Consider the following 24,850-nt stretch of genomic DNA (forward strand, 5'->3'; position numbering starts at 1 on the left):
TATATATATATATATATATAAGGTATGTGTTTGTATAGTATAATAATTGTTTTTGATACAGCATTAGATTCATTAAAAATTGAAACTGAATGGATAAAACCTTAATTTAAAATTTTTATAATTTAAAGAACTTTGAGCTAAATACAGCCAGGAAATAGTTTTTATAACACTTTTGCGTGTTATTTTATTATAAAAGGAAAAGAAATAGGAAAATGTTCATAAAATACTGGATTTGAAAACTCTAAAAATTGGGAAACACAATATTGAACGTTTTTTACAGTTGAATAGATTTATGAAGATGTTAACTTGATTAGAGGATTTAATACGTGAATCGAGGATGATATTCATATTTCGAGGATGACAAAACGAACGAAAGTCAAATTTAATCTTAGAAAAACCCTCCACTAATTACAACAGAGGTTTGCAAGTATGTCATGAGGGCCTCGCTGGCCGAGTAGTATCGCCCACCAAACGCTGTGCAGAGCGGGTTCGTATCCCGGTGTTACCCCGGATGTATCCTCGTGCTGTCCTTCTCTGTATAGTGCTGTCTCTCCTTTTATTTGTAAAAGGCTTATAAACCTTAATTGAGCGCACAAGCCTGCAAATGTCTGTGATTTCAATAAACAATAAATAAACAAGTATGCTATGAGACCGCATAATATGCAGATGATCCAGCCATCATTTCAGATTTAGATGCTCTAACAAAGCAATTAGAAACCACAATATCAGTTGCAAAACCGTAGAAAATTGGTGTAATAATTGGAAAATTTAAAATAAATGCGGATAAGTTGTAACTACTAATTATTAGGAAACATAGAACTACAATTCGTAACACAGAAAATATTAAGTTATTTAATTAAACCTTCCCATTTGTTAATCAGGCTAAATACTTAGAAGTCATATTTAAGAAATAAACTCACCTGGAAGGAGCATATTATCAAAAAAAGCAAACAATGCTTTTTTCGCACTCAGTTAAGTCATTATTCCAACAAATCAGTATCTGACAGGAGACTTAATCACATGATGTATATTCGACCTATTATAACTAACGGATCCTGGGATTACTTACGGATAACTTATGGAGCCTGGGACACTACAGACAAAACTTAAGTTAAAAAACTACAAGTTTGCTAAAACAAATTCCTTAGATAGATGAGTGCTCCTCCATGGTGCATTCGTAATGATGATTTACATAGACTTGAAACTTTAACCCTTAACTGATTACCTGAGCAGTGATGATTCAGGGGATAGAGCTTTCGCCTTGCAATGAGATGAACCTCGTTCGAATCCCAGCGATGGCTGGTTGATATAAATTCCGCATCTGGCTCGCACCGACCACTGTGCTGACGTAAAATATCCTCAGTGGTAGACGGATCATGCGTTAGAGTCCCGTTGCGATCGGGCTAACCATGTGAGGTGTTAGTGGTTTTCCTCTCCATGTAAAGCAACTGCGGATTTGTTCCATTAAAAAGTCCTTGCCCCCCACAAAGGTAAATTTCTCCCAATACTTGATCCAGGAGTTCCATTGTCCTCTAGGTTGGGTTCAAAATGTCAAGGCTACGGAGTTGAACATAAGTAGTCGTAAACCCATACTTGGGTTGGCTGTACAACGATAAGTATAAAATAAAATAAAAAACTGATTACCCTGAAGAGAGAAAAGCCAAATTCTACTACAAAGCTATTGACTGCGATACCGTCAACAACATATCCAAACTAGAACTAATAGTCGATAATATCAGATACAGTCCATCAACCAACTTTCTTCGATGGGTCTCTTTCAAAATTATTTAGTAAATCATGTCCATAATGCTTATTAGTTACTTTTTCGTTTTTCATGAACCATTATTAACGGTGCTTTTCGAAGATTGCGTCGTCATATGAAATGATGCTTTTTTGCAAACAATATGCTATTTTTATATCTGCTGTGAGTTTGCAACTGTGTGTGAGTTTGCTGTCTTGTTTCTCTCTCCTCCTCTTCTCAGTTGTATATGAATGTACTATGATATTTTCCCCTTTCTTAATATTTTTCGCACTCAATTGTCACAAGTATTTTTTTTTATAATTTCCACGACGCTTTCTTTTAGAGCTATGCTCAATACAATTTCCAGTTCCCTATAGTTTCCTAAGTTAAATTTTTAATCTATATGAAAATCAGGACAAAAACTAAATTACTTCCATCTCCTATGACTCTCTATACGCTAATGATGAAAGCAAGCAAAGTGTTACCATAGGTAGAGAATTCTGATCTACGCCACTCGCAGCTCATTTCCAATTGATGCCACTGTTTGTTTGGCGAGTGATGCTAGCCTATTAGGGTCCACCCCTTAAAGGTGACTGCATCTTAGTATCCTCTAGTATACCTTTCGAACCAACCCTTGGTACAACCGGTTTAACTGTGTTAAACAGTAATTTTCTGGCAAAATGTTTCACTAATTTGGAGTTTGATAATAATTTAAGTGGAAAACATATGTCGTTCTTATGATAAGCTTCAGAGTTTCATGCTCGAAAGGTTATCAACTTCTGGTCTTACTTTCCCCGTGTGCAGATATGGGTGGCATCAAAGAATTACTCTTGCTCGCATAGTATTGTCGGAAAATGAAAGTTTGTCTACGAACTCGTCGTTCAATATTGGCGATCGAAATGGGCTGCAAGTTGGGTAGAGCAGAACTCTCTACCTATGGCGTGATTTCACCAGTAGCGTGTGGAGAGTCACAGAAGAAGAAAGTACGTTTGTTTCTGCCTTGATTTTCAAATAGGTTCAAAACTTTAAAGCTGGAAAACTGCATGGAACTGAAAACTACATTGAACATGCATACTACATTCCAAAAGAAAGCGTCGCGGAAATTTAAAAAAATTATTTTTGACAATTAAATACGAAAAATATTAATAAGGGAGACAATATCGTAGTACATTTCTATACAACTGAGGAAAGGAGGAGGGTCAAGCTAGGGAACCGGTCCTCTCCCCAGATGGCGTATTCAAGCGTTGCAATAGCGAATACTTCCAACTTCTGTAGTGGAACGTTATTATATCGAATGGAATGATTTATTACTGAATTAAAAAAAATCAACGTGAATAAATCACAAATGAAAGTACATAAACATGATACCATCTCTATCTTCTCTTCTTGGAATGATGAATATGTTTCAAAACAGTATCTTGTCAAGCGTTAAGAGTCTCGTTCAGTGAATCGTGACAAGTCTAAAATCAATAATCATTGCCAGAAAAATATCCCCATGGTGGTACGAAACAGTTTTGTATCTGCGTGAGAGTGGACTACTGTGTGGTATTAATTTCTTGCTAAAGATTTAAACATAAAGGAGACCATAAGCAGTGGACTTCTTGCATATTGACAGAAATTCATCAAGTGGGTGTGACTAGCTTCCAGTAACACCATTTAAACGAATAAAATGTAATTTACTTTCTTTGTGATGATCTTAAAAAACGCTCTAACAACCCTTTCTGATGTCTACATTCGAAGAAAACCTGATATCTCTGGTCTCCAAAGCTAGAAAAGGGATTAAAGCTTGCTGGTTGAGCAATGTAAACAAAACTCAAAGATTCGCGTTGACAATGCTCGAATACGCAATCTGGAGAGAAGACCAGTTCCATGGCTAGTAGGTGTTGGCCTGACCCTCCTCCTCTTCTCAGTTGTATAGGAGTGTACTGCGGTATTTTCCCCTTTCATAATACTTTTCTTATTTACTTGGCAAAAATTAATACTACGTCTTTTGCGAAATATTTTATAGGGTCGTAAACCATCAGAAACTAAAGTGCTCAATATTTTGCTTGATTTTTGTTAGCATTTTAAAAGCTTCACCAAGAAAGTGGAGTAAAGTGGCTTTTTTCATAAGCTTTAGATTCATTCATATGTAGTGGTGTAGAAAATACTTCTAAAACAAATTTATTAAACAAAAAATCGCACAATAAAACAGCTACCGCTAGCAGAAATTTTCCCTCAAAGCGTAGAAAGTTGGATAATCACCTAAATTGGAATATTAAAAATAGTACAGAGATTTTATGTACACTAAAAACTTTGAATAATGTTGATTCTCTATACTGTTTTGATTTCGAAAACTAATATACTTCCCTTCTAACCAATAAAATTATTGATGACCTTCTTCAAATTCATAGCTGTTTAATCTCAGTGATATAATTGATGAAGAGTACTGGAAATTTCTAGTTTATATTAACCTCAACAACAATTACATACTATTTAATGAATGTCTTTTTCAACAATTTAATGGCGTCACCATAGATAACAGCTTCAGTACTAATGTTCGCAATATTTTTTCTAGAAGAATATAGATTCGTGAAATCATATGTAAATCTTCCTATAAATTCCTTCTTTCTCAGATTTTTCATGAGCTTCTAGTTATTAATTTTAGCGATTTTGATAGTTAAGCTAACCAAACTTATCCAAGTGAATTAATTCTTAACAAAACTAATATTTGAAATTCTTCAGTGAAGACGAATAATTTTTTAAGCAATAATTTACACAGACAATTTTATTTTATATAATTAAACTTAGGATTACGAAGTAAAGGTTATGAAATTAGCTTTCATATGTTGTTATTGATTTGTTTTAAATCTCTGATAATTTTGTAAAGTTGTGGTTGACCGCTTTAAATAAAGGAAATTGTTTTTTGAAAAACATGAAGAAAAAAAACAAGCCATGTTTTACAGTAGATATATTTAATCCTTTCTTATTGCAGTAAAAAAAAAAACGTACGAAATCACTACGGAGAGTTTACAAGACAAAGCCTACTGTTTGCGTAATTACTATATAACACCTGGCAAGCCGTTAAATAAAGTGTTTACAGATCATTGAAGTGTAAAAATTTTAACATTCAGCTGTAGATGCCGGAGAGGAGCATCCCAGAGAAAAGTGTTTAACAGAATTATGAAAATCTGATGAACTTCATTAAAGAGGTTGATTTATTACGTACAAGTGAATTAATTTTTATATTTATTTAAACATAAGTTTCTTACAATATATAAAAATCTAATGATAATGTCGCAGTTTCCATTGTTGTCAATACATTTTTATTGGCTGGAAAATCACATGGCACTTTTCCTTCATTAATTATCTTCTTGGTTTGGTTGTCATCAGCATGAAATTGATATAAGTCATAAAGATATTGTTTTCCTATAAATAGTTTTGTTTCCCTAATTTTAAGGTTAAAATTATCTGGAATGTTATTATTTCGTTTTTGATTTTGTTTGATTTCTAAATTACGAGTTTAGGAGGATTGCTTTTATTATTATTAGAATAATATAATTCTTCGTTACATTTTAAGAAAGCTATTTTAATTGGTGTTTGATCTTATGAACCGTTTCATAATTGTTATTTTTTGGTGCAAATGACATTAATATACGATTATGAATGATGGTTAAAGAGATTCGTTAAATGATTCTTGAACTTCACTTTCAGTTTCGTGCACAAAGTGATGAATGCAAAAATTGTATTTGAAATATACATCCGCTCGTTTGGAAATCAAAACTATTAAATGACAGTTGTGAACTCATCAAATATGTTGTAACAATATACTTTCAATTTTAAATGTTATTTCAAAGAATGATTTTTGTTCACTTATAATAGATCTTAATGGAAGGAAAACAAATTGGACGTGGGAAGTGGAATCACAAGTGTTCTTTTTAGTGTACCTACATTTTTAGTTGAATAATTCCTACTGCTTTATACCGAGAAACAGCAATTATGGCGAAGCAATCGTTTGGGTTCATGAGCGTCTGCAAACAGGGGGCCCCTAGTTTATATATATTTATAGTTACATTCATTTTCAAAATTTCTCTGAATAATAAACCAAACTAAGGTAAATAAAAATAGGTCTAACTTTAAACAAAATGCTAAAAAATAATAATATTGATTCATTCTCACTATCGAACTACTTTTTTTCTGTTTAAACATGCATCATGTCCTTCTATGAGAATGTTCATCCTATAAGTATGCTTAAAAATTCCATCTTTCGTTTTTTTTCTCAAATCATTTTCTCATCATTTTCTTTTAATCCCTTCACTCGTTAGAGCGTGCAAGACACGCGCCCTGCATGGGACTCGTCTGCATGCTAAGATGAATCCTTTATTTAAAAGTGAGAGTCTTGGAAATAATGTATCTTTTTTTTTCTTCTTTGGTACATTTGATGCGTCTTACGGTCTACTGACTAGCGATTAGGAATGCAATTTTTAAATTATCGAGACAGTACTACTAATGCAATTGGCCAATTATATTCAGTGATTAACATTCAGCATTTTTTAAACATAACTTTTAAAGAAATGCTTACCAGCAGACGGTTTAATTACTTCGATGAGTGTCTAAAAAATTATTAATGTAGATGAAAGTCAATATATTAGGATTTCATGTCCTTTTGTTATGATTAACATTCAGTTACCTCATAAATAAATTAATATCGAGATTAGTTTTTGTAAGAGGATTGATTCCCCTTTCATCGGCATTGAAATCCAATTACTGAAAAATAAATTAATATAGAGAAGAGTCTATATAAATGTGTCTATGTCGTTTCATTAATATTTACATTTAGTTACTGAATAATAAATTAACATGGAGAAGAGTTTAAAAAAGGAAGGCGTTGAAATGCAGCTACTAATAAATAAATTAATATGGAAAATCAATCTAAATGATTCAATGTCATTTTATTGACATTGAAATTCAGTTGCTGAAAAATAAATTAATATAGAGAAGAGTCTATATAGGAGCACGTTAAAATTCAGTTACTGAAAAATAAATTAATATAGAAAAAAGTTTATATAAAAGATTCCATCTCATTTCATAATCAGTGACTGAAAAACAAATTAATATAAAGAAGAATCTACATAAATGATTCCATGTCGTTTCTCTAATATTGACATTTAGTTACAAAATAATGAATACTAACTAAACTACAGATATGCATCTATAAGGGAGGACTAACTTTCATTTCATTGACATTGAAATTCAGTTGCTGTAAAACAAATTAATGTAGAGGATAGTCTATATGAATGATTCCATTGCATTTCATTAAGATTGACCTTCCATTGTTGAAAAAAATTAATATAGAGCAGATTTATTTCATATCATTTGATTAATAATCGCATTTGGTTAGAGGAGAATACATTAATATAGATATGCGTCTTCATAAAATAATTCCATGCCATTTTATTAGTATTGACACTCGCTTGCTGAAAAAAAATGCAATAATATAGGTAGGATGTCGCTCCATTATTAGCTTACTGTAAAGTTCATTAATATAGAGAAGATTCTAAGAAAATTCTACATCATGCCTAAAGTACTGACAGAAACATAATTTACTGTAGAAAAGAGCCTTGGGTGATTCCATGTAGATATTCCGATAATTTTGACATTCGGTTACTGAAAATTGCATTAATATTGAAAAGAGTCTCATGATGATTGGAATATCGTCCCATTGGCATTCTGTTACTGACAAATACATTAATATAGAGAAAAATCTATTCTAAGTTGATTCAGTGTTATTCCATTCATTTTCAGCTTTGGTTATTAAAAAAATTAATTCTTTTTTCACATTTTAGTGAAAGAAAATCATTTTAATACAATAATGTACAACCTCGCCTTTAATTGTTGAAATGAGTTTTTTTTTAGAATTAAAATAGTATGCGTGATCACTCGGAAAGATTTTACAAAGTGACAATAAAACTTAGAATTACTACTATTTAATAAAAGTTATTTTCTGCTTGGAATTATTTTTAGTCAAAAATTTTTCGAAGTTATCTTGTTTCTTATTTTTTATTTATTTATTTTGTACACAGTATGTAAATGTACCCTTTTAAATAATACATCATGGATAAGAAATATTAGGGGGACCAGAAAGTGATGTCGTTTCGTTGCATTGTCTTAAGTCGTTAGTCTTAAGAACCAATTCATTTTTTTTTCGATTCATTTTCGATCTGGCATAGAAAGGTTGTTGTCAACGAGGGTGAAACTATTATTGATTAAAAATAAAATCTTGATAACAAACATCAAATGCACCGAAACGTGGCTACTTTCCGGTCCCCCTAATGCATTAAATGCTGATTCGAGGATTAATAAATAACATACTTCAAGATAACAGTGAAGACCACATCTTCCAGATCAAAAATTAATTGACACAACAGGACAGACGATTCAGAAAGAAAAAAAGTAAATGCAATTTTCAACTAAAAAAAGAATGATTGATAAATTTATTATATCCTATAAAAAGAAAATTACGCGGATTAAGAATGACTATAAATTACGGTCATTTCAAGGACATCTTTCCTTCATTCAAGAGGGATTGAATGTGTTACACATATATTGCTGGTAACATCAACAACAACAACAAAAAATAACCCGACTGTTTACAGAGTGATTAGGGAGCAGACTTCAAGTCAGAAAGGTTCAGTGTTCAAATCTCAGACCAGGGCTCGAAAAACCTCCCGTTCGCCCGTCCTCGGCGGTCAAAAATTCCCGGCGGACAACGAATTTTTCGAATCCGAAGCCCTCGCGGACGGCCATTTTCCCGTTAATGTTCGTGATACATTTTCAATTTTTATTATCTTACAAGAGTCTAGCGCCTCACTTCTAAAATGACCCTCTAGTCTAGAAATACAGCAGCATACTGCGCATGGTGGAATTGATGTTTTCTCAGTCTGGGAGTACTGCTGCGGTTGAAAGGGACTTTTCAGCAATGAACTTACAAAAAAACACATTACGTACTGGTCTTAAACAAGAAGCGTTAAACGCAATTATGAACATCTACCTAAATGGAAAACCCCTTTTTGATTTCTGTGCAGAAACCTCTGTAAATCATTGGCTTGATTGTGGAACTGGCAAACGTCATATTTGATTCATTTAAAAAACGCAGTAACCTCGGATAAATTGACCTTTGTCATTTAAATTATTTCATAAAAGAAATACTAGGTTACTATTAGTAACCTAGTATTTCTTTTATTACTGTATATTGTAATTCTAGCATTTGTAATCCTAGTAACTACTAATTCATCGTGCAATACATAAATGTTTGTAATAAATAAGAGAAAATTATATTTTTATTTATTTAGAAGCTACAGGTTGGTTTCGAAGGAGGACGGGTACATTGTTGCACAAGCCGTCCTTAGGGACGGGTAAAATTTCTGAGTTTTTTCGAACCCTGTCTCAGACTACCTGTCCTTCATACTGTATAAGCAAACTTCCTCTGAAAGAGTGGTCAATAAATCTGCTTTTCTGATACCCGAATGACGAAAGTAAATATCCGGGACGGCATTGGTTAAAAACATTAAAAATAAAAAATGGTATTAGTTATTTTTTTTAACCTTTTTCCAAATCAAGTGACTAAATTGCAGCCGCTATATTGGAATCCACGGTTAACGCGAATTTTGTAATGGGCGTAAAAAAAAACATTCGGTGTATGGAATAGCAAATAGAACTTTATGCATCCGTCGCGGTAAAGAAAGTCGTACTAAAGAGCGTAGACTGTATAAACTTTCAGCTCTCTTTTATATTTCACTGTAATACTTTCCTTTCTTTCGTATTAAAACGCGGACTTTCCTTTTCTGTTTTCTGCTAGTTATATCCATTTTTTTTCTTCATGTTATTAAGCGAGTTATTTATTTATTCCATTTCGTTGTTTTTCTTTTCTTCTTTAGATGGATTCCAATCCAGTTTTTTTTTAAAAAAAAAAAGATTTCGCTGCACTTTCTCCCACAGACATAAATCGGTATGCGATAATTTACCCGATTCACTTGACAAATCATGCAGGCACTCGCTCAGTTTTATTCTCACTATTCAGAAACTTGTAGACTGAATTCGAAAATAAAAAATATATGAAGTGAATGTTTTTATTTAAATCTGATCCAAAGCTTGCATCAAGAAAAACAGCAGTATAACTTGCAACTCAGAATTATTTTCATTTTCTCTTGCCGTTAATACCCGTGGCCGATCACAACTGCACTTTTTGATAAATATTCTAAACTATCCTAAACTAAATCTGTCAATATTTTTGGTAATGAGCTATTTGGTAATTTTCGTCATAAGCCTCATAACGAAAGAATAGGAGAAAAGTTGCGTTTCATATGAACTTATTATTTACATGTACAGGGCACGAACTGTCCATAAAAAAATTAAAAATGGTTCATAAAAAATTAAAAATTAAATTTTTATTAGCTTCTTATCTAATATCAAAAATACGAAAATTGCGATTTTGTTCCTAGCTGAATTTATTTGGAAAAATTAGGCGTGGTGGTGGACATGAATTTATAAAAATGCATTTTATTTTTTGCTACATTTGCTACTTCCTTTAAATATTTTTTTATGGACAGCATGAACCCTTCACTTAGTGGTGAGGAAAATAACCTTAAATCAAATTTTCATAACAAAGAAATACATATTAAAACATAAAATAAAGTCAAATTTCTTTAAACAGTTTTAAAAAAAAGGCAGAAGACAACCATTAAGAGCTTACAAGACAAAGCATCCCCAGCAGCAAAATAACTTGGGCCCTCCTTGAACCAATATTCATGAATCTTGCCTCAATAAGGGCGGATCATGGATTAGAGTCCCCTAGCCGTCCATCTAACCGTGGGAGCCGTTTTCGTGGTATTCCTCTCCGTGTAACACAAATGCGGAATAGTCCCATAAAAAAAGTCCTCCACTAAAGCAAATTTCTCCCAATATTTGGTCCAGATGCTGTTGTTGTTAATGTTGTAGTTCATTTACGTCGCACTAGAGCTGCACATTGGGCTATTGGTGACTGTCTGGGAAACATCCCTGAGGATGATCCGAAGACATGCCATCACAATTTTGATCCTCTGCAGAGAGGATGGCATCCCCACTTCGGTAGCCCGACCACCAGCACGCGAAGTCAAGCACTTTACGGTAGAACAGTTTAACGAGGACCAGTACCGCACACCCTCGGCCCGTACGCAGACTAATCCAAGTGGTCACCCACCCGCGCACTGACAGCAGCCAGTAATGCTTAACTTCGGTGATCTGCTGGGAAGCGTGTCTTAACGATCAGTCCATTGCGTGACATATTTGATCCAGAAGTTCCCTTATATCTATCCTTTAAAATGGCAAGGATACGGAGTTAAACATTCGTAGTCGTAAACCCAAAAAATTGGTTCAGCTGTTCAATGACGGCTATAAAATAAACGAGTAAAATAGAGAACCTGCGAGCAAAATAGTAACGAGTAAAATAGAAAACCTACAGAAAAAGGATAATTACGCCTACTCTTTAAAAGAGTTACCCAAAATTAAATGCATTGAAGTTGCATTTTAAATGATACCTTGAATTTTGGATATATAGTGGTGGAAAAATTGCTGGAAATGAATTATACGAAACTAAAAATATCTTAAATTTAGTTACCATTAGAAAATACTATTTTACAAATCGGTTCAAGTTGGCATCTCTGCTTAAAACGTCTGCCACGATTGACCTGCAGCAAATTGTCATTACATATGAATTTTTGAAGTATTCACATGGAGTGGTGGGCAAAATAACTTTATCTCGAAAATTTACTCACCTAAGAAACATACATTAATGAATGGATTTCGTTACCACTAGAAAAACTTTTTCTGACAAAGTGAAGCATAATTGGAATCTCTGAACTTGTCGTTGAGAAAAGTTTTCTTAACGGTAAGATTTGCTTGTGCTTTAATGTATAAATATAAATTTTAAAAGTTAAATTGATTTCCAATAAAATCAATTATTCAAACATATGCAGAGTGTGCAAAGAAAAAAAATCACACAGCCCTGCAAAACTTTTGTTCTATAATGATCGGATCTTTACGTTCTAAGAACCAATCTAAATGGTTCAAGAGAATGACCTCAAATATGCTAATAAATGCAGACTATATTTCGAGTTTTGAAATCCAGACACGAAAAGTTTCTTTGCACAAATACACCCTTTTTCCAACGGATTACGATTTAGGACTCCAAATTACAGGGGGTAGCCAAAATCAAGAAAATAGTGTAACCATAGAGTGGTCAAGGAAGGCGGCAGAAAGCTTGGATCCCATAACGTTAATTTTACTTTTAGTGATATAGCGAATATAAATTAGTAAAAGTGACATTAAAGGGACCAAAGTTTGAATCACTCCCCTGACCTAACTATTTGGATCATATACATCAGATTGAGGCTGACCTCTATAATTTGGAAGTCAAAAATCTGAATTCGTTGAAAAAAAAGTTGTTTATTCAAGGAAAATACGTTTTAGTGTTATTAAACAATGTATTATTTAAACAATGATGCTTTTGGATAGTGGCGAATAATTTTAATTTTTTATAAATTCTTTGCATTTTTATATTACCTCCTTGTAAAATCCTTGCCAATGGCAGCATAAGTTGGCGACTAAGCAATTAAGTTCGGAGCTTAATTACTTTCCTAGATGCTTAATATATGAGACGTTGTTTTTGAAAGTGGAATAAGTCCATTTGTTTTCTTCATAAATCGAGATATTTAAGGAGCAACGTTTTTGGATGAATTTAAAAGCATTGGCAAAAGTAAATCAATTTGGGGGATAATTTTAACATATAATGATTAAACTTTAAAATGCCACAATAATTATTAAAAACATTTAAAAAAATGACTGAAAATTTTTTAACATCCAAATGGAATCGAATAAATACAATATCAAGGAATAAATTAGTGTAAAATCGGATATAGCAAATATTTCGAACATTCACTAAAGCAATTATGTGACTGTTGGCATTCACCGGTGAAAGTCGACATTCTTTTGATTTCGATTATTCACGGTAACATAGTCATCATGATTTGCGATGATAACAATAAAGAAAAATTAACAAACAATAAAAGAAAAAAATGAACTGATCATGAATTAGAAATAAGTTGCTGCAATCGCAGCAACTAAAATATTAAACGGAGTTTGTATTAAGTATGAGTCGACTGCAGTGTCGGTGACTTGCAGCGTTATGATAAGAGAACCATCTCAGTTTAAAGATAAATTAATTAAATTTGTTAGATAAAATAGCATTACTAGTAAATAAGTGTGCTAGAGGTCTTATTTTAGCGTCTTCTATTAGCATTTCGGATGTAAAAATATTATTGTGCTTAGCAGCTGAGCAAATTTAGGCTTTATTAAAAAACTTGTGCAGTAATGTTTCTGAGATAGTTTTTAATTTAAAGTCTCTGTTTATGTCCTTATTTCTGATAAAATGAGGGACACCACTCACTTTTCTAAGGAATTTATTCTGGAATACGTTGAGCTTTTTGTTTTAATTATTCGATAAATATAAGTAATTTAAATATAGCGCTTACTTTTAAGTGACATTTCAGAATAAGGACCCACTATACATTTTAATTTATATTAAATTCTGAAAGCTTTAGAATTATTTTATTCATATGATCTTTCCAGTTCAGACTTGTATTAATTGTGAGGCCCAAATAGGTGACCTTATCGACAATGGGTATTTCATTTTCATTAAAGTGTTATTAATAGTAAGTCCTCTGGGTTTTCCTAACTTTGATAAAAATAATTTTATGTATTTTTAAGTTTCGCTATTTTTTCAACTGACATTTTTCCTAAATAATTTCTTTTAAGAAAATCGAAATATTAAATAAATAATGTATTATTGTAAAGATACAAATATAATTACAGGTTTTAAAAATCATGACTAGTTAGAAAAAATGTAACTCTTGAAAAAAACTGTGGCCCTTCTATGGAAGCTTAGGGTTTCACAGAACATCATTTGGTAACCACTGACATCACCTCCTACATCAGAGAGCCTCCACACGATTTTTTATAAGCAGTATGCGCAGACTAGTTAAAAAGTGAACCCAAATTCTTCTTTATACGTTATTTGGGAGAAATTTATCTTATAAATTTGAGAATAGAATTTGTGGTGTTTGACAAGTTAGTAAGATAAACCAATCATATTCATAAATTAAACATATTTTTAGAGATATATTTGCTACCACTTTCTCAATCGTACTAGATTTTATAATGAACAGCTCTTTTGTAAACTTGTTCATCTTCTACAGCCCACAGACTTGTTAGCCTCATCAGTGAACTTAAAGACTTGCTGAAGGACCAAGACGTACTGCATCTTCTCACAACTTTAATCCAGGGGAATTCCCCATACAACTGATGTACTACTGAATCAACTCCTGCCTCACCTCATCATGGACTTATTATCTGATCCTAACTTAGAACTATGAACTGTATATGACCTCTGGACTAAATGCCAAAACAGTATAGATGAATCGGTTAGAAGCGCTTCGCACTTAACACCGAGATTCCACTCATATCAATCAATCAATCAAAACTTGTTCATCTTCATTGTGGTCTAATCAAACTATCTGTAAGAAACCGGGTGGAGGCTTTCAGATTTAGGAGGCGCTGCCACTACTCAAGAATATCGCCAAAGAATAAAGCTTCAAAAGCAGGTTTCAAAAATCATAATAGTTAAAAAAAAAATGTCCTAACTCTTGGGAAAACTGTTACCTTTTTACGGAATATCTTTCGGTTACCACTGCTTAGGAATATCGCCAATGAATGCAGGTTTAAAAAATCATAATTAGTTTGAAAAATGTCCTAGTTCTTAGGAAAACCGCGACTTTTCTACGGAATCCTAGGGTTCCGCAAACCATCTTTCGGTAACCACTGCTCAAGAACATCGCCAATGAATAAAGCGCGAAATGCAGGTTTCAAAAATCATAATAGTTTTAAAAAAAATATCCTAACTCTCGGGAAAACTGAGACTCTTCTACGGAATCCTAGGGCTCCGAGGAATATCTTTCGTTAACCTCTGCTGAAGAATATCGCCGATAAATAAGGAGCCAAATGATGAACCTAAGAGTAAATTCACCGCAGGCACAACCGATATTACTAACCAGAGATTTTCAATTCATCTCATTAACTGATCCAGGCGTGGACAATTCACCATTTCATTTCGCAAGATCGAAACGAAACTCGTTTTAGCCCGATTAGAATATTTTATACCCCGTCCACCTTGCGTAAGTTCACGAGGAATTCTAAACACGAGAACAATTTTTCGCTTCTCTTTTAAATGCTGTTTTTTTTTCTTCCTACAATACGTTCCATCAGTTGTTTGTAGATCGTCTGCATGTGTACTTCTTCCCTTCATTGGGGTCATGGATGCGTTCCTTATTTTTATTGTTCTTTCGTTTCCCCGTTCGGGAGTCATCTTTATTTTTGACTTTGGACAATGGTTTCTTTTATTTATATTTAATCGGGAAGTAAGAGAGAAGTTTATTAAACGGATGTTGTCCTCCTCTATGAAGAGTGGGAGGTTTCTGAATGATAAGGAAGCGCTTTATCTTTCATTATCTCCATAGAAATGTGCCGGAGTAATGCTGGCTAATGTTTGGTTACGATTCTTATCGATAATGGTCATCTATGGATGCAACACTTTTAAGCTTGCTGTTACTCCAGAGTATTTCATAAGAGGTTATTTTTTCTCAAATGATCCCGTAACAACAATTTTAGTCATGTGGTAAAACGATGTGATAACTTCCGTGTAAGAAGTAATATTTAAACAGCCGGTTGAAATTTTTAGTCAGACAGAACATTCTAGTAGAGAACCATCATTTTTACGTATAGTTTGCAGTTACATTTTACTAAGCATTCGTAAAATTAACGTAAACGTGAAACTTTGTATTATAGCAGACAATGGGTATCCAAAAAAACGTCAAATTATACGTTAACAAATTCAATTATTTTGCTCGTTATCAACCACTTCATACTAGGTGAGAATGAGAACGTTATTTTTACATATTATTTTCATGTTAAATGAGCTACATAAAATACACAGAACCATTTTTACTAAATCGTAAATTCACTTCGACACTATTACGTAAAACATACAAAAATATTCTAACCGAAATAAGATGGAACATTTATTTTGTCAATATTACGTACACTATGCGGAAGTTTTTTTCTATCCAAAATCGAAATGGTAAAATATACGGCAACATTTACACGTATAATGTGCAAAAACTTTAAATGGTAAATTTGCTTCGTCAATAATACATAAAATATACGAAAGCAATCTTATCGAAGGGTAATTGATAAAATGCACTCTGTTAATATTACGTAAAATACACTGAAGCTTTTTTACCAAATATCTCATTGATAATATCATTCCATCAATATTACATGAAATTTATATACAGGGTTATTCATAATTCCCTTTGGGCAGGAACTGGACTATCGCATTGATGTATGCCGTGTGACCAAGGGTTCACACATGGAACACCTGTAAGTAAAACATGAATAGTTTCGGAATAATTTCATATGTCTCTTTTTTTCATATTCGTCTTCTTTTTTTTTTTTTTTTACTATAACGCTTCGAAACCTGGAGGGAATTATGAATAACCCTGTATAAAGTGTATTGATTTTACCAATTTCTTAAAAATTTACATATCATGGGTAAGCAAAGCTACGTAAGTTAAAGGAACAGTAATGGTTATACATTAAAAAATAACTAGTTTTACATTTCTAATGATTTCTCAAAATAGTGTACCCAAACTTTCACCAGAAAGGGTTTAATCTTTTCGAGACAGGCGAAAATATTTCTATAGCAACTTATTTGAGGGGAGGAGTAATGATGGTTTGACTTACTTAATATAACACTACTTGATTCAAAATAAAAATTATCTAGTTACTCTTTGACCTAACATTAATTAGATACATAACTTAGAAACTTCAATGTTTTAAGATTTTTTTAATTGAAAGGAAACATACCAGTACAAGAAATAGAGCTTCCATATTTTCCATTATTCGATCTTAATCGTCGCCAATGGGTAGTCTAATTCAGAGCAAGTGCCTCAAGGCAGATGCCTCGGCAAAAACAATTACATTAAATCACAATAAAACTTGAATGTTCTTTTTTTTTTTTTTTTTTTTTTTTTTTTTTTTTTTTTTTTTTTTTTTNTTTTTTTTTTTTTGGAATTCTTAAATGAAAGCTAAAGTGAGCCATTTTTCAGTAGTTCTAAAAAAACGTCAGGTAACATTAATTTATTCTTTTTTTCACATAGTGGGAAAATCCTGCAAAATGTTAACGTTAAAGTTGTTTTTCAAAATTCCAGTCGTCGCATAAAATAACGTTTTTTTCTTTCGATTAATATGCTATTTTTATATTTTCGCAGTTAGTCATGACTGTTAAGTTAAACCCATCTTTAACTAGTATTGTCTATGACAATTCAGAAAAATGGTTCATTAAGGAGAAAAGTTTCAGTTTTGTAAAAATGAAAAGCGTATAGGATCGATTTTTTTAATATTTGAAAATGTACTGCAACGCTGCATTATTTGGGCTCATAAAAATGCGTTAAAAGTGAGTTCATTGTTTTTGAAATTATTCATTGAATTTGACCATTTTCATCCAGGTGGAAAAATCTCGCCAAATGAAGCGATTTTCAAAAACGTTTTAAACTTTTAAAATAATTAAGTTATTTTTCAATTTCAAAGCCTAGATAATTCTTCGCTGCTAAATGGTATTTATTGTAAAAAATTGTAGCCTTTCCTTAAAGATAAAAGGTGAACCTAAAAGGGTTGAAAAACTGGTCCACGATCCACAATGACGTCATCATAACGGTTTTTTTAAGCTTCTTTCCAAATGAAAGGCCCTCCAAATGATGCTCTCTTGTAAGTAAAAGGAGATAATACAATTCCAATTACCTTATAAAGATTTATAATTAATCAAATATTGGCAAATTTGATTTTATCAGTAATAAATAACAATTATGAATTAAAAACGACTACGGATGAAAATAGAGTCATAATTTTGGATCCCGAAATTACTTTATAAATGCTGATGGGTCATTCGAAATATTTGCATCTCTTATTTAAAGTTATTTACATAAAAGTCATTAGATTAAGGTCATTATAAAAAGAGGTGATATAAAGTCATTGTTTAATCAGCGTATTATTTGCATCCACGAGTGACACATAACCAAGTTTTTATCTTTCCTCATTTCTCTCCATTCACCGCAATTAAACAGAAAATATCTGCTTTGTTATTGGACAGATCGAACTTAGCTATCGTGCTGTTAAGTGACGAAAAACGTTTGTTTCAGTTGAATCAGAAAACGGACACTGGTTTTTCGAAAAAATCAACTAGTTCGATCGAATTTTGTTTTATTTACATAAAGATGTAAAAGACGATGCGTTAGCTCTCCAATAGACAAGAAGATTTCACCTTCACTCAAGACCACAGAATTCCTGAGGAGCATTTCTCAATATCACATGACCATTTAGAATCAGTTGTTACCCGAGGGCATATTGAAGAAGTGAGGTGTTCGCATCACCCCATATCATCTCTGTATAGTCCTCCTAATCTTTCGTGGTGAGGCTTTTGAAATGTTGGCAAAATTACCAAAAATTCTGAAAGCCTTGGTCTTTGAATGTCATCAACTCTGTAAAATATTTTACAAAAAGCGTAGTACGTATACCGTAATATGAATTTGATGACTTATATATCGCCTATTTACCAAGAATACTAAATTGTTATAATTAATAAATTTAATTATTCTGGTCGTTACATATTTAATTATTATTATTATATCCAATTCAGTAAAGCCAATGTGTATAAAAATAAGAACATAATTTTGTTTGTAGGGAATACCGGGAAAAGAATTTTAATGTTAATATCAGTATAAAAAAATATCGGTTATTACCCTCTCCTGAGCCATGGTGACTCAGGGGATAGAGCGCTCGCTCCTCAATGAGGTTAACCGAGTTCGTTCTCAGCGATGACTGGTAGATACGAATTCCGCACAGACCACAGTGCTGACGGGAAATATCCTCAATGGTAGACTGATCATGGGTTAATGTCTCCTGGTCACCAGGCTAACCACGAAAGGTTTAGTGGTTTTCCTCACCATGTAACGCAAATGCGGGTCAGTTCCATCAAAAAGTCCTCCAGGAAGGCGAAATTTCTTCCAATAGACTTGATCCAGGAGTTCCCTTATCTTCTGAATCGGGTTCAAAATTACAAGGCTTCGGATTTGAACATTGGTAGTTGTAAACTCAGAATTGAGTCTGCTGTTCAACGCCGGTTGTAAAATAAAATAAAATAAAATATTATAATCCCCGACTTGACCAGTATTCCCAACATTGATGTTTTACTCAATCCATCCTGATGGGATATTGAAATATCTTACAAATACTTAAATATCTATTAATCAAATCAGACCGGAGCGTATGTTTCAAACATTTACCAAAGCGTGACCTTCTGATTGTTGACATTCCCCGATGAAAGTCAATAATCACCCATTTCCACCCTTCACATTGATTTAAAATTTTCGTATCTTAATATCTCAATACCACATTATTTTATGAACATCAGCTTTTCTATAACAATATTGCAACATTTTATACTTCAGCAGAGATCGAAACTGCTCTGGACTCAACAAAATATTTTTAAAAACTGTAGAGAACTACACAATTGGTTAATTTTGTACATTCTTAAGATGATTCATTGCGGCTGTGTCACAATAAAGTGACGTATTGCATAAGCTTTAGAATTATTTAAAAGCAGTGGTGAAAACCTCTATAAATCGAATTCACTAAACCAAAATTCATAAATTAAAAGGCTACCACTTGAAAATATTTATCCGCTGTCCGTTGCGAGTTGGCATCTCGTTGTTCTTAAATTAGTTTAAATAGCATTTTACATTACTCAAAGTGTAAATTGATTTGTAGAATAAAAAAATATGCACGCTCGACGGCGTATTTTAGCGTTTATTATAAAGAATTTCTTAAAATATCACAGTGCACAAAAAAAAAAACTATTGAATTAGAAAACTTAATAACCATTTCAACTTTTTATTTTGTTCTACTATCAAAGTCAATTTTCTACTCTTTACAAAACAAACAAAAGCATTTAATATTTCTCGATATTTAACTCACAGAGGGGTTCAGTTTTTTAAAAAAATGTCGCCAGTTTAGAAAAATTCTATTACATAACTTACTTCCATAAAAATAAATCCGAAAAAAAGTTTTTATTTCCGGTCATCTTAAGAGTGGTAAAAATTGAAAGCAGTATTATTAGATAAGTTTGATTTATAGTTCACCGGTCAACATAAAAGATAGGCTGGTGGTTAAAAAGATTTTGCTCCATTTTATAATATGTAACACATTTGGTTCTTAATAGTAAATGTCAACTTACAACAGCTGTTCCCAAAAATAAATTACGAAACCCTATAATTCTGTGGAAATGTCACATTAGTAATATTTTTTCTAGTGGCTGCAAAACTTGTACTTTACTATATGATTCTTGGTATAGTAGATGTGATTTAAAATATTTTTTCCTAACACTGCATATAAATAAATTAAAAGCTCTCTCGTTTATTTTAATTAATGCTTGGTCTTATGAATGTCAGAAATGTCATCTTGCTCCATTTTATGGTAATATTTTTTCTAGTGGCTGCAAAATTTATACTTTACCATATGATTCTTGGCATAGTAAATCTGATTTAAGATATTTTTTTCCTAACACTACATATAAACAAATTAAAAGCTCGTTATAAGCTGCATACCACTAAATTAAAAGCTCTCTCGTTTATTTTAATTAATGCTTGGACTTATCAATATCAGAAAGGTCAAAATTTTGCTCCATTTTATGGTAATATTTTTTCCATTGGCTGTAAAACTTATACTTATGATTCTGGGAGCAGTAAATGCAGGGCTGCCAACTTTCTACGCATTTTGTGGAACTTTGTCCTCATGGTAGCTAAGTTTATGTATTAATGTATTATTTTTTATGCATTTATACTTGTTTTCCACACCACTACACATAAATTATTTAAAAACTCATATGCAAAGCCACTTTGATATACCTCTATCGTGGTGAGGCTCTTTAAATCAGGGCTGAAAACCCTTATATAGCAAGACATTTCACTTTAGCATTTTTTTTTTTAAAAAAATAATATATCTGTAACTATCAAGATTTCTTTTTCATAATTTCAGTCTATATATAAAACTGCTTATTTTCCAAGGATAACGTAGATATTGTTGAATAGTTTTAAAAAGAATAAGTTAACTCCTCCCGAAAACTAGTTATAACTGAAATGGTTTAACTACCAGCCTTTCCTCTTTTCCGTCTCGCTTTCACCCCTGCTTTAAATGCTGTCAGAATTACCAAAAATTCTGAAAGCATTGGTAATAAAATGTATACCACTTTATAAAATATTTTACAAAAATCTTAGTAGTTGTCAGGTTTGAGTAAATGTGACTAAAAATATTTTTTCCCAACACTATATATAAATAAATTAAAAGCTTGTGTAAAACACTTGTTCAGTAGAATTGTTTCGGGAAGAATTGTGTAAAATATTAGCATAATTCTTTAAAACCCTTCAACCCTTTGTTCTTAATTCTTTACAACTTTATTAAATCTTTTGTAGTAAGCGAAGCAGTTGGTCTCCCTGAAATTATAAATGTATAGTTAAGAACTGAGCTGCATTGTAAAAATGTAAAAAGTCTGTTTCAAAGATGAACTACTGCTTTAAAAAATAATTTTAATATTAAGTTTAAAAAATTCTGAGTATTAAGTATAAATTGCCTTCTATTTTATAAAACGAAGTAGTTTGACCAATTTACATAATTTTAATTGATAGGTAGAGATTATATAAATCTCATGGAAGAAAAATTAAAAATACTTTTGAAAGTAATTGTACCACTTTTATAAACGTATGAAGAAAAAAAATTTAGTTTATTAATTATCTACAGTTTAGTAAATAACCATCGAAACTAAATTGTGTATGATATCTGGAATTAACCTTCGTTCACCTTTAGTTGACCGAAAATTGGTCAAAATTCTTCTCCAGTGATAGAATGCTCTCTTTTCGAATGATTTAAAATATTATGCCAAAAAAATTTAATTGCGGGTAAAAATAAAATAAAAAACAAGAAATTATAAGAAGTTGCCAACCCAATAGCAACTAATACAATAGTAGAAAGCTGTGAATGAGCTCTTTCGGTCGCCTCTATTTTACACGCCTCAATTGTTATCAGACGAAGGAGGAAAAATATTCCACAAGAAAAAAAAAAGGATTATTTTCAGAAATGTGCTAATCCCGGCTAATGGGAGGCAAAGTGTATATTTGACTTAGCAATTTGCTTCGTAATTTCCCTCAAAGTCGATGCATTCTAATTGATATTTAGCCTCAAATAACACTAACCCACTAGTGAAAATAGCAGTCCATCTGTTTGTATTTATGTAAGAAGTTTAGTGTATAATCTTTTTTTTTTTCTCAATTTTAATTCTCAACAGTTGAGCAATTTTTTAGAAGATCATGCTGCCCTGCCAATTACTACGCTTTTTGCTAAATATTATATTGAGTAGTGGACATTTAAAAACCAAAGCCATCAGAATTTCTGGTAATTTTGTCAACTTTATACGATTTTCGTAAAAATTTATTCTAGTGGTAGCCGAGTTAATGTTTTAATGTATATTTTTTATTCATTCAAACTTATTTTTCACGCCACTCCTTATAAATGAATTAAAAGTTCATATGCAACGTCACTTCTGTCCACTTCTTTGGTGGCGAGGCTGTTTATATGCTGCCAGCTGCTAAGCTTTTTGCAAAAAATATTTTATAGGATGGTAGACATTTAAAAACCAAAGCTTTCATAATTTTTGGTAATTTCGCCGACCTTTTGAAAAACTGACCACGAAAGAGCTGGAGCTGTGAACTTTTAAATCAATGTAGTGGTGTGGAAAATAAGTATAAATTACTAAAAAGTAATACATTTAAACATAAACACGAAAATAAATATTTACAAAAAGCGTAGAAACTTGGCAGCTTTGAGCATGCCAAAAAGGTAACTAATTACATATTTACACATTTTTTTTTATTACAGTGAAACGTTAAAAGTTGACCACTTGTCTACGACCGCTGGTTCCCACATTTTTTTGTTTCAGTAAGCCTAAGCAATCACCCTCCTTTTAATGGAACCCCTAATTCCTAAATAAAGTTCACTAGCGATTGCAACACTTTGACCAAATAGACAACTAAACATTTTGAATTCACTACTAATCATTTTGAAAACATTTCATTCGAAAAAAGAGAATTTTCATCGTTTCATTATTAAAAGTTCAAAAATTATATCTTTCGTCATAAAATTGAATTCGCAGGATTGGAGTGGGTTCTTGATTGGGAGTGTTGAATTAGAAAATAAATTTTTTAAATGACTGTAGTTATAAAGAGATGAAATTACAAAATAAATTTTAAATGACTAATTATACAGAGATGAAATACGAAAATAATTTTTTCAAATGACCATAGTTATAAAGAGATGAAATTACAAAATAAATTTTTCAAATGACTATAGTTATATAAAGATGAAATTAGTTTTCAAATGACTATAATTATACAGAGATGAAATTAAAAAATAACATTTTAAAATGACTATCGTTATACAAAGATGAAAATAGAAAATAAATTTTTCAAAGGACTCTTCATTATACAGAGATGAAATTCGAAAAAAAAATTCTTCTCAAATGTCAATAGTTATATAGAGATTAAGTTATAAAATAACTTTTTCAAATAACTATAGTTATACAGAGATGAAATTAGAAAGCAACTTTTTCAAATGACCTTAGTTGCACAAGATGAAATTAGGAAATAAATTTTTCAAATGATTTTAGTTATAAAGAGGCGAAAGTAAAAAAGTACTTTTTTTAAATGACTAAAAGTAAAAAAATTTGTAGGTTTGGAAATTGAAATAAAATTTGAATGCCTATCGAAATTGATGAAGGAAAGTGGTGAGAAACCATCACTCTGGTTTTTCTAGAAAAACAAAAAATTATTCGACTTTTCCGTCAATTTTGCAAATTTTTATTAGATTTTTTTTAATTTATATATTTTAAACTTTCTTTATTCGTTATTTTTTGTTATTTCGTTGAAACTAAGATGGAGTAAGAAACTGACACATTTATTTAGTGTTTGTATTTTGTAATGATGGTTATTTATTTTAGCATTAAATTACATCATGAATTTAAACTGAATGGGAAAACTTACTTAAAATTTAATTATAATTTAAAGAACTTTTAACCTTATGCAGTTAGAAACTAAAGTTTTTTAAACACTTCTATACGTTAATCTGGAACAACAAAAAAATAAATACATCAAATCAATTTTTAACATTATCCAACTAAAAGATTTACCACTACAACACTGGAAATCAAAGCCGTTATCACGAAGACGAGAAGGGGGGTTTAAAAGTAAAAGAAGAGAAATAACCCATCATAATAAATCGTAACGCCGGCGTTACATCACTCGCGTTCATTGATTTTCAAGTTTACAATTGTACTTTTCTCGTTAAAAAGATAATTAAAAGTATCCTACCTTTTAGATGAATTAAGAAATAATCCTAATAATCCAAAATCTAAACACACACAGAGAGTAATCCTTTGATTTGAATCGCACTTTGAAACCTTGAAGGGAGCAGCCAGGTGAGCTGACACTTGTGTTGTGGGCCGCCTCAAGGAATACAGTCGTTGGCCCTTCTCACCTGAAACAGGTTTTCCTGAGGTTGAGGAGGGGGCGATCTTCTATAAACGCAATGCAAGTTAGAGGTTGTATAACTTATTTTGTTCTTCAATAAGATTGAAAGCAATCAGTGTGGGACGGAACGAAAAAATAACACTTCTTTTAATTTCAGTTTTCCTTTATTTCGGAAAAGTTGTGTACAGTAGAATGTGGAAAAAATATAACACTTTTTTTTTAATGTAACATAATGTTTTAAATTTCTCCTTAACCTTTTCAATACGAGAGAGTCATCTATGCATTCTCAGGTCGACGACAATCAGGGTAGATAAGATAAAACTGGTAGCAAAACTATTTTTAAAGCAATTTG

The 24,850-nt window shown here is 31.8% G+C and overlaps 1 protein-coding gene across 2 annotated transcripts in view; it reads right to left on the reverse strand.

Annotated features, from left to right (window-relative positions):
• Nucleotides 1-24,503, reverse strand: part of LOC107438897 (cadherin 74A) — a 128,682-nt gene extending 104,179 nt beyond the window's left edge. For both annotated transcript variants that reach the window (XM_043044638.2, XM_071181921.1), the window contains exon 1: nucleotides 24,340-24,503. The gene's annotated coding sequence lies outside the window, so the exon portion shown is untranslated. The remainder of the gene's footprint in view (nucleotides 1-24,339) is intronic.
• Between the last annotated feature and the right edge of the window lie 347 nt (nucleotides 24,504-24,850).

The sequence above is a fragment of the Parasteatoda tepidariorum genome, chromosome 6 (assembly GCF_043381705.1).
Source record: "Parasteatoda tepidariorum isolate YZ-2023 chromosome 6, CAS_Ptep_4.0, whole genome shotgun sequence".
Lineage (NCBI taxonomy): Eukaryota > Metazoa > Arthropoda > Arachnida > Araneae > Theridiidae > Parasteatoda > Parasteatoda tepidariorum.